Below are 10,264 nucleotides of genomic sequence, written 5' to 3'. Positions count from 1 at the left end.
ACAATCGGCCTGTCTTGTTGCTTTATTGCTTGATTCCACCAGATTGTAACATACCTGCAAAATTCTGGGCACGGGGCTACAGCCATGAGAAAAACAGGCTCAGAGCACGTCCTACCGGGGCTTACAGCCTGGGGGGAGGTAAGGGAGAGGGCACAAAGATGACAGGGATGGGTGGTGGCACATGCCAGGGAGGAGACAGAAAGTGCAGCAAGAAGGCAGAAAAGGATGAGGAAACGGGCCGGTCTAACCAGGTGGTCAGGGCGGGCCTCACAGAAGAGGTGACGTGAGAAGAACTGAACCAAGTATGAAAACCAGCTACACAGCTAGCTGGGGAAAGGCCTTGAGAGCAGAGGGAACGGCACGTTCAAAGGCCCTGGGGAAGCCTCCTTTGTGGTAGTGAACCTTCTGTCACTGGGAATACTCGCCCTTTCACACGTTCCAGAAGTTTTTTGGACGCCTGCTGTGTGGCCCTGAACTCGCTGCTAGAGATACAGTGGGAAAACCAGACAGAGAGTGCGTGTCTTCTGGAAACTCTCCACCCAGAGCGGCATGAGAGCTCAACACACATCACCAAGCGGGGTTCTCAGGCTACAGTGGGAGAGGCTTGGGGAGCCACGAAACACATGTGAGAGCAACATAGCCTAGTCACAGGCAGTGGGGTGGGGACCATCAGGAACAGTGTTGTCTAAATGGCATCAATCATAATAGTCACTAACATTTATTGAATGTTTATACTTTGCCCTTTTCCAAGTGTTTGACATGCATTAACTCATTTAACCATCATAACCTTTGAAAGAAATTCAAATTTTTTTCAAAGATGATGAAAGAGGTTAAATGATTTGCCATAGGTCACTAGGCAGAAGAGCCTAGAATCAAACCCTTAAAGAGACAGGACATACAGTCCACTTTCCCTTCTTTTCTTGCTGCTAGAATGCGGACTTGATGGTAGGAGCACAAGCATGCATTTTAGGCCATGAGGAAGAAACTGGGTTAAAGAAGACCAGGCTGCAGATGGAAGAAGCTCAGGTGCCCAAGGATCATGGCACCTCCATATCAACCCTGGCCCTCCCACCCAGGCTCTTTTGTAAGAGAAAAACAAGTATCTAACTTGTTGGATCTCCTACTATTTGTGGGTCTTCTGTACAACAGTTAAACTTGCTCCCTAGTCAAGGTGGATTTTACTCTAAAAGAATAAAGATACCAAGTACAGAGATACTGAGTAACATGATCAGATACGCACTTCAGAAGCATAGCCATGGGTGGAGTTAAGAGTCAGGCTTCAGAGCCAGCTGGGCTTCCAGCTCCCCCTCTGCTCAACTCTATGACCACGCTACTTCATTTCTCTGTAACTCGGTTTCCTCATCTGCAAAATGGGAGTAATATTAGCCCTGGAGAGCTGTGGTGAGGAGTGGCCACTCGGCACACGTTAGGGAGCCTCAGGCTCTGCAGGGGCAACTGTAGGAAGACACCCGTTACCTGAGCCCTTGGGTCTCCACAAACCTCTCTCCCCTAGGAGGCACTGCTCCGTACCAGGGAGTCCGGAAAGCTGTCTAGAAGCAGCTCCAGTCCTCTGGTGCAGTCAGAGGGAATGGGCCACAAAGGGGAATGCCTGGATGGGGCAGTCACCCAGGATGACGCCACTGAGCCCTGGAGAGCTGCATCTCTGCCAGGGATGGACCCGGCTGTCTTGCAGGAGCCACCTCAGCACAATCCAGCCCAGGGAGCCGAGCCTGAGGGCCCAGCGTGGAAACGCGGCCGGAGAAGCATGCTGTCCTCCCCCGGCGGGCTCCCGAGAAGATAAGGGGCCCCAGCTTCCTGAGGATGTGCTCTGAACCTTCCCGCTGGCTCCTCCGGGCTTGTCAAAATATTTCTTTGTGGAGCCATCCCTGTTTTTCCATTAATAAAGGTATTTTTGGGCTCCTGGCAACAATGAGTGAATGTTACAAAAGAGGTCAGGCCTTCCAGGATAAACACTGCTCATCCCAGACCCCAGTTGGCTGGCTCTGGGCTGCCAAGTGTGGGGAGCAGAGTTCTTACTCCAGGGCTCTCTGTGTTCCGAGTCGTGATCTGGCCCAGGAGAGTGGGCTCTGGGCCATCTGCCTCTGTGGGGAGGACAGAGTCATGCCTGAGCAGAAGGGCACTGCCACTGCTGTCCGGGACCCCTGGGCTTTCCCAGGGCAACATGGGCCACATCCATCCATCCCCGCTCCAGCTGATGAGCCAGATGGGCAAAGCACACTTGTTGATGTCCTGCTTTGGGTCCAGCACCACACAGAGAAGGCATGGTACTGTGGTGTTGGAAAAGACTCTTGAGAGTCCCTTGGACTGTAAGGAGATCCAACCAATCCATCCTAAAGGAAATCAGTCCTGAATATTCATTGGAAAGACTGGTGCTGATGCTGAAGCTCCAATACTTTGACCACCTAATGCAAAGAGTCAACTCATTGGAAAAGACCTGATGCTGGGAAAGATTGAGTGCAAGAGGAGACGGAGGAGACAGAGGATGAGATGGTTGGATGGCATCACTGACTCGATGGACATGAGTTTGAGGAAGCTCAGGGGGATGGTGAAGGACAGGAGACCCTGGAGTGCTGCAGTTCATGGGGTCACAGTCGGACACCACTTAGCAACTGAACCACAACAGTGGCCTGGAAGAGCACAAGCCTTGCAGAGAGACAGACGCGGAAGCAGGCAGACCCCCAGGTGTGTGGTGAGTGTCTCCCTGGAGACAAGCCAAGTGGGACAGGGACACGTTCAGCACAGTGGTGAGGACAGTGGGCCTGGGCTCTGGCTCAGCTCCACCACTGACTGCCGTGGGGCCTGGGGAGAGTGACTCAGCCGTTCAGGGAGCCAGTTTCCTCATCTGCAAAACGGGAAGGCAGCGAAAGTTAATATTAAAAATATGCTCAAAAGAGAACTGCTCACAGTGCAGGGTTAGCTATTAAACCGTTGTTGATAGAGCAATCTACATGTCCATCAACAGACAAATGGATAAAGAAGATGCGGTGAATATGCGTGCTGGAATACATAGAAAGAATGAAGTAATGCAGTTGCAGCAACGTGGATGGACCTAGAGATTATCATAGGTCAGAGAAAGACAAATACTATATGATATCACTTTTATGTGGAATCTAAAACTTGACACAATCAACTTATTTACCTATGAACAGAAACAGACTCACAGACAAAGAAAATAAACTCATAGCTACCGGAGAAAAGGTGGGGTGGCGGGGGATAAATCAGGAGTTTGGGATCAGCAGATACAAACTGCTACATGTAAAACTGAAGACAACACAGTCCTACTATGCAACACCGGGAAGTATAGTCCATATCTTGCAGTAAACCACAATGGAAAAGAATATGTATATAAATGCATAACTGAGCCACTTAGCTCTACGCCAGATACTAACACAACACTGCAAATCAGCTATACTTCAGTAAAAAATACATAAATCCAAAGAAATCATTGTTGTTAGATAACTGAGGCATACTCTGTAAAGTGAGCGTTTGCCCTCAAAACTATTTTAGCAAGTTTTATAGAAATCGTTCTAAATTTCATTAAACTTTCAGTTCAGTTCAGTAGCTCAGTCGTGTCCGACTCTTTGTGACCCCATGAATCCCAGCACACCAGGCCTCCCTGTCCGTCACCAACTCCCAGAGTTCACTCAAACTCACATCCATCAAGTCGGTGATGCCATCCAGCCATCTCATCGTCTGTCGTCCCCTTCTCCTCCTGCCCCCCATCCGTCCCAGCATCAGAGTCTTTTCCAATGAGTCAACTCTTCGCATTAAACTTTATACATTGTTTACAATATATTAAAGATCGATGTTTGTTGAATGAGTAACAGAGGGGTGGGTGGACAGATGGACAACGCAGTGTCGGTGACTGTGTTAGTAATCCAGGGAGGCGTAAGAAATCACCCCAAAATTTAGCACCTTCAAATAACAATAAACACCCTTCTCTTACACAGAGTGGGTGAGAAATTCGAGAGCAGCTTGTGTGGTCAGGGCCCTTGATTGCCCTGAAGTCAGGCCGGCCAGAGCTGCAGTCATCCGGAGGCCTGGCTGGGACTGGGGGATCTGGTTCAAGGAAGTGTCTTCCCATAGCTGGCACACAGGCCGTAGGTGCCGGCGGGCGGCCTCAGTTCCCCCATGTGGGCCTCTTAGGCCGCTTGAGCATTCTCAGGGCATGGCAGATGGCCTCCTCAGAGAGACCAGAGAACCAGAAGTCCAAAGACCCAATCGCAGAAGTCACTCCCGTCACCCCACCACACCTGCTCCTCGATGCACCCGGCGAGTCCAGCCCACATTCCAGGGCCAAGGGACAGGGCCCACCTTCGCCTTTTGAAGGGCAGTGTGTCAGAGAACTCAGATACACTTGAAAATCATGACAATGACCAAAAAGACACCTGAAACAGACCAGAAGGGCTCCGAATGCCGGCTTCTACAGACTGAATGAGACGCTGTGTGAAACACGGAAAGCAGCCCCAAGTGGTCTAGAGGAGGGCACTCGGAGCAACGGCTGGTGGCACGGAGGGCGGGGTCACCAGCACACAGCAGCAGAGGGGGTCTGTGCCTTGATGGGGTGAAGGACACTGTTTGAGCTGTATATTTAAAATGTGCATTTCACTATATGTAAATTAGGACTTAGCAATATTGACTTGAAAACAAATACCAGCTCCCAGACGTGGACAACTAACTGCTGCAATCGCTTTGGTCTAGCCCAGGGGCTGACAAACTGTTACAAAATCTGGCTCACTGCCTGCTTTTATAAATAAAGTTTTATTGAAACATAGCCATGCATGTTTATGTATGGATCGTCTCTGGCGTCTTCCCTGACAAAACGGTAGAGTGGTGTAATTGGGTTACAACAGAGACCACATGGCCTATAAAGCTGAAGATATCGACTATCTGGCCTTTTACAAACCCAGTTTCCTGACCTCAGCTCTAGAGGCAAACTAGAGACTTACTACTACTTTAGACGCATTCATTTTCAGGGCATAATGGATCCAATGTCCCAATCTTTTTACCCCAAAACTGTCCCGCCCCTGTGTGTGCGTGGCAGCTTCTCTCAGAGGCAGGCAGATGTGGGAAGATCCACTCCCTCTGGAAGATCCCTTCATTTGCCCCATTTGGGAACCACCTGATGCTGCCTTGGAAGCGCCTCTGCAGCCCACTCTTGTCTAGCAGCTCTGCCTCGGCTGGAGAGCCAAGAAGAGAGTCATCAAATAGAACCTGGCCTCACAGAGCAGAAGCCAATGGCATCACTCCTGGGGGACTGTTTATGTTCCAGGAACTATGCTTATTGACCTGGTGGCTCAGATGGTAAAGAATCTGTCTACAATGGGACACCCGGGTTCAACCCCTGAGTCAGGAAGATCCCCTGGAGAAGGGAATGGCAACCCACTCCAGCATTTTTGCTTGGAAAATTCCATGGCAAGAATTTGAGCCTGGCGGGCTACAGGCCATGGGGTCGCCAAGAGTCAGACATGACTGAGCAATCACGCTTGCTTACTTTCATGCTTACTGACATTCAGCCTGCCTTCACTTCCTTCCCTTCCCACTTCCCTGGCTCCTTCCTTCCTCTCTTCCTTTCTGTGAAGATGTGTCAGTCCACCAGATTAGTCCTGGGCCAGGTTCCCTCAAAGTGAGTCTTTTGCGTGGTCCAAGGAGCCGTGGCTGCGCGGGTGCAGGAGGGCCTAGAGGAGCTATCCCACGTTGAAGGGCAGGAAGGGTGGTGGTGAGGAGATATCCCTCGTCCAAGGTAAGGACCAGTGGCTGCACTTTGCTGGAACAGCCATCAAGAGATACCCCATGCCCAAGGTAAGAGAAACCCAAGTAAGATGGTAGGTGTTGCAAGAGGGCATCAGATGGCAGACACACTGAAACCATACTCACAGAAAACTAGTCAATCTAGTCACACTAGGACCACAGCCTTGTCTAACTCAATGAAACTAAGCCATGCCTGTGGGGCAACCCAAGACAGGCGGGTCATGGTGGAGAGATCTGACAAAATGTGGTCCACTGGAGAAGGGAATGGCAAACCACTTCAGTATTCTTGCCTTGAGAACCCCATGAACAGTATGAAAAGGCAAAATAATAGGATACTGAAAGAGGAGCTCCCCAGGTCAGTAGGTGCCCAATATGCTACTGGAGATCAGTGGAGAAATAACTCCAGAAAGAATGAAGGGATGGAGCCAAAGCAAAAACAATACCCAACTGTGGATGTGACTGGTGATAGAAGCAAGGTCCGATGCTGTAAAGAGCAATATTGCATAGGAAACCTGGAATGTTAGGTCCACAAATCAAGGCAAATTGGAAGTGGTCAAACAAGAGATGGCAAGAGTGAATGTCAACATTCTAGGAATCAGCGAACTCAAATGGACTGGAATGCGTGAATTTAACTCAGATGACCATTACATCTACTACTGTGGGCAGGAATCCCTCAGAAGAAATGGAGTAGCCATCATGGTCAACAAAAGAGTCCGAAATGCAGTACTTGGATGCAATCTCAAAAATGACAGAATGATCTCTGTTCGTTTCCAAGGCAAACCTTTCAATATCACAGTAATCCAAGTCTATGCCCCAACCAGTAACGCTGAAGAAGCTGAAGTTGAACGGTTCTATGAAGACCTACAAGACCTTTTAGAACTAACACCCAAAAAAGATGTCCTTTTCATTATAGGGGACTAGAATGCAAAAGCAGGAAGTCAAGAAACACCTGAAGTAACTGGCAAATTTGGCCTTGGAATACGGAATGAAGCAGGGCAAAGACTAATAGAGTTTTGCCAAGAAAATGCACTGGTCATAACAAACACCCTCTTCCAACAACACAAGAGAAGACTCTACACATGGACATCACCAGATGGTCAACACCGAAATCAGACTGATTATATTCTTTGCAGCCAAAGATGGAGAAGCTCTATACAGTCAGCAAAAACAAGACCAGGAGCTGACTGTGGCTCAGATCATGAGCTCCTTATTGCCAAATTCAGACTGAAATTGAAGAAAGTAGGGAAAACCACTAGACCATTCAGGTATGACATAAATCAAATCCCTTATGATTATACAGTGGAAGTGAGAAATAGATTTAAGAGCCTAGATCTGATACATAGAGTGCGTGATGAACTATGGAATGAGGTTCGTGACATTGTGCAGGAGACAGGGATCAAGTCCATCCCCATAGAAAAGAAATGCAAAAAAGCAAAATGGCTGTCTGGGGAGGTCTTACAAATAACTGTGAAAAGAAGAGAAGCGAAAAGCAAAGGAGAAAAGGAAAGATATAAGCATCTGAATGCAGAGTTCCAAAGAATAGCAAGAAGAGATAAGAAAGCCTTCCTCAGCGACCAATGCAAAGAAATAGAGGAAAACAACAGAATGGGAAAGACTAGAGATTTCTTCAAGAAAATTAGAGATACCAAAGGAACATTTCATGCAAAGATGGGCTCGATAAAGGACCGAAATGGTATGGACCTAACAGAAGCAGAGGATATTAAGAAGAGGTGGCAAGAATACACAGAAAAACTGTACAAAAAAGATCTTCATGACCCAGATAATCACGATGGTGTGATCACTCACCTAGAGCCAGACATCCTGGAATGTGAAGTCAAGTGGGCCTTAGAAAGCATCACTACGAACAAAGCTAGTGGAGGTGATGGAATTCCAGTTGAGCTATTCCAAATCCTGAAAGATGATGCTGTGAAAGTGCTGCACTCAATATGTCAGCAAATTTGGAAAACTCAGCAGTGGCCACAGGACTGGAAAAGGTCCGTTTTCATTCCAATCCCAAAGAAAGGCAATGCCAAAGAATGCTCAAACTACCGCACAATTGCACTCATCTCACACGCTAGTGAAGTAATGCTCAAAATTCTCCAAGCCAGGCTTCAGCAATACGTGAACCGTGAACTTCCTGATGTTCAAGCTGGTTTTAGAAAAGGCAGAGGAACCAGAGATCAAATTGCCAACATCCGCTGGATCATGGAAAAAGCAAGAGAGTTCCAGAAAAACATCTATTTCTGCTTTATTGACTATGCCAAAGCCTTTGACTGTGTGGATCACAATAAACTGTGGAAAATTCTTCAAGAGATGAGAATACCAGACCACCTGACCTGCCTCTTGAGAAATCTGTAAGCACGTCAGGAAGCAACAGTTAGAACTGAACATGGAACAACAGACTGGTTCCAAATAGGAAAATGAGTACATCAAGGCTGTATATTGTCACCCTGCTTATTTAACTTATATGCAGAGTACATCATGAGAAACGCTGGGCTGGAAGAAGCACAAGCTGGAATCAAGATTGCCAGGAGAAATATCAATAATCTCAGATATGCAGATGATACCACCCTTATGGCAGAAAGTGAAGAGGAACTAAAAAGCCTTCTGATGAAAGTGAAAGAGGAGGGTGAAAAAGTTGGCTTAAAGCTCAACATTCAGATAATTAAGATCATGGCATCTGGTCCCATCACTTCATGGGAAATAGATGGGGAAACAGTGGAAACAGTGTCAGACTTTATTTTGGGGGGCTCCAAAATCACTGCAGATGGTGACTGCAGCCATGAAATTAAAAGACACTTACTCCGTGGAAGGAAAGTTATGACCAACCTAGATAGCATATTCAAAAGCAGAGACATTACTTTGCCAACAAAGGTTCGTCTACTCAAGGCTATGGTTTTTCCTGTGGTCATGTATGGATGTGAGAGTTGGACTGCGAAGAAGGCTGAGTGCCGAAGAATTGATGCTTTTGAAATGTGGTGTTGGAGAAGACTCTTGAGAGCCCCTTGGACTGCAAGGAGGTCCAACCAGTCCATTCTGAAGGAGATCAGCCCTGGGATTTCTTTGGAAGGAATGATACTGAAGCTGAAACTCCAGTACTTTGGTCACCTCATGGGAAGAGTTGACTCATTGGAGAAGACTCTGATGCTGGGAGGGATTGGGGGCAGGAGGAGAAGGGGGTGACAGAGGATGAGATGGCTGGATGGCATCACTGACTCGATGGACGTGAGTCTGGGTGAACTCCGGGAGTTGGTGATGGACAGGGAGGCCTGGTGTGCTGCGATTCATGGGGTCACAAAGAGTCGGACACGACTGAGCGACTGAACTGAACTGATTCAGTTTGCAGTCAGAGAGGCAGCATAAAATCACACACTATAATCAGCTTGAAAAGCAAAACTCATTAAAAACCAAAACAGGAGCAATGATGGAAGGAAGGCTGCAAGAAGGGCCGCCAGGTGTCTGCCACCAGCTTTCCTTCCTAGACCCGAGAATTCACAGCCCAGGACATAGCCAACCATCTCCAGGTCCCAATCCTGACCAACCTTAAACCCTGACTGGGCCGCAGGGTCCTTTGGCTGAGAGGGACCTTATGCCACAGCCTGCTGGGAGCATCCTAGATACTCCTGGGCTTTGCCCCCACCCCCAACACCCCTGCCTTCTTCTTCTGGAAATGGTGCCCTGATTCCTATTTGGGGATCAAACCTTTCTCTCAGTTCATGCTGTTCAGAAGGGCTGCGTCCACCTCAGCTTTGGGGATGGGCATGTGACCTGGGTCCAGCTTACCAGCGTCTAGACTGACTGGCTCAGCCCACTAAGAACCGACTCTGGGACTTCAGTGTGAACTATTAGAGAAGAGACTCCCAGCCACACAGACATTCTCTCTCTTTCCTCCTGAAATAGAAGGATATAAGCCCGAAATTGCTGTCAGCAACATCGGTGCATGGCATTTTCAATAATAAACTCTTTCTTTTCACTTAGATCAGTTTGTACGTTTGCACAGGTCATGGGTTGAACTTGAATTTCAGATAATAATTTTTTTTAGTATAGGTATGCCCTATGTAATATTTTGGAAAGCCTTAGGCAAGAAACCTATTTGCTGCTTATCTGAAATTACAGTTTAACTGGGCATCTTGTCTTTTATCTGGCAAACTTACCAGCTTGGGCCAGGTTTCAGTTCAGGTTACTTGACTCCAAGCATGTCTCAACTGATGTCCAGCCCCACAAGGGCTCAGAGGTACCACCAGCCCTGCCTCCTTGCACAGACCAGCCCTGTGGCCCGAGAGAGGAATTTGCACTGAGACTCCACCGTCCTCCTTCAGACAGTGACTTCTCCTGTTGGCAAGGACACCACGCCTGGAAGTAAAGACCCACTGCCAACCTCCTGTTTAGAAATGCCTCCTAGAGGTCAGAGCTTGCTGGGCATTCCTTTGCTTCCTCCTTAGGATGTTATTCTAGGAGGTAACCAAGCCACAGTCCTCATTTTACAAACAAG

The sequence above is a fragment of the Bubalus bubalis genome, chromosome 14, assembly GCF_019923935.1.
Source record: "Bubalus bubalis isolate 160015118507 breed Murrah chromosome 14, NDDB_SH_1, whole genome shotgun sequence".
In the NCBI taxonomy this organism is placed as follows: Eukaryota; Metazoa; Chordata; class Mammalia; order Artiodactyla; family Bovidae; genus Bubalus; species Bubalus bubalis.
The sequence above is the reverse complement of the archived record's forward strand: the minus strand, read 5'-3'. Positions refer to the sequence as shown.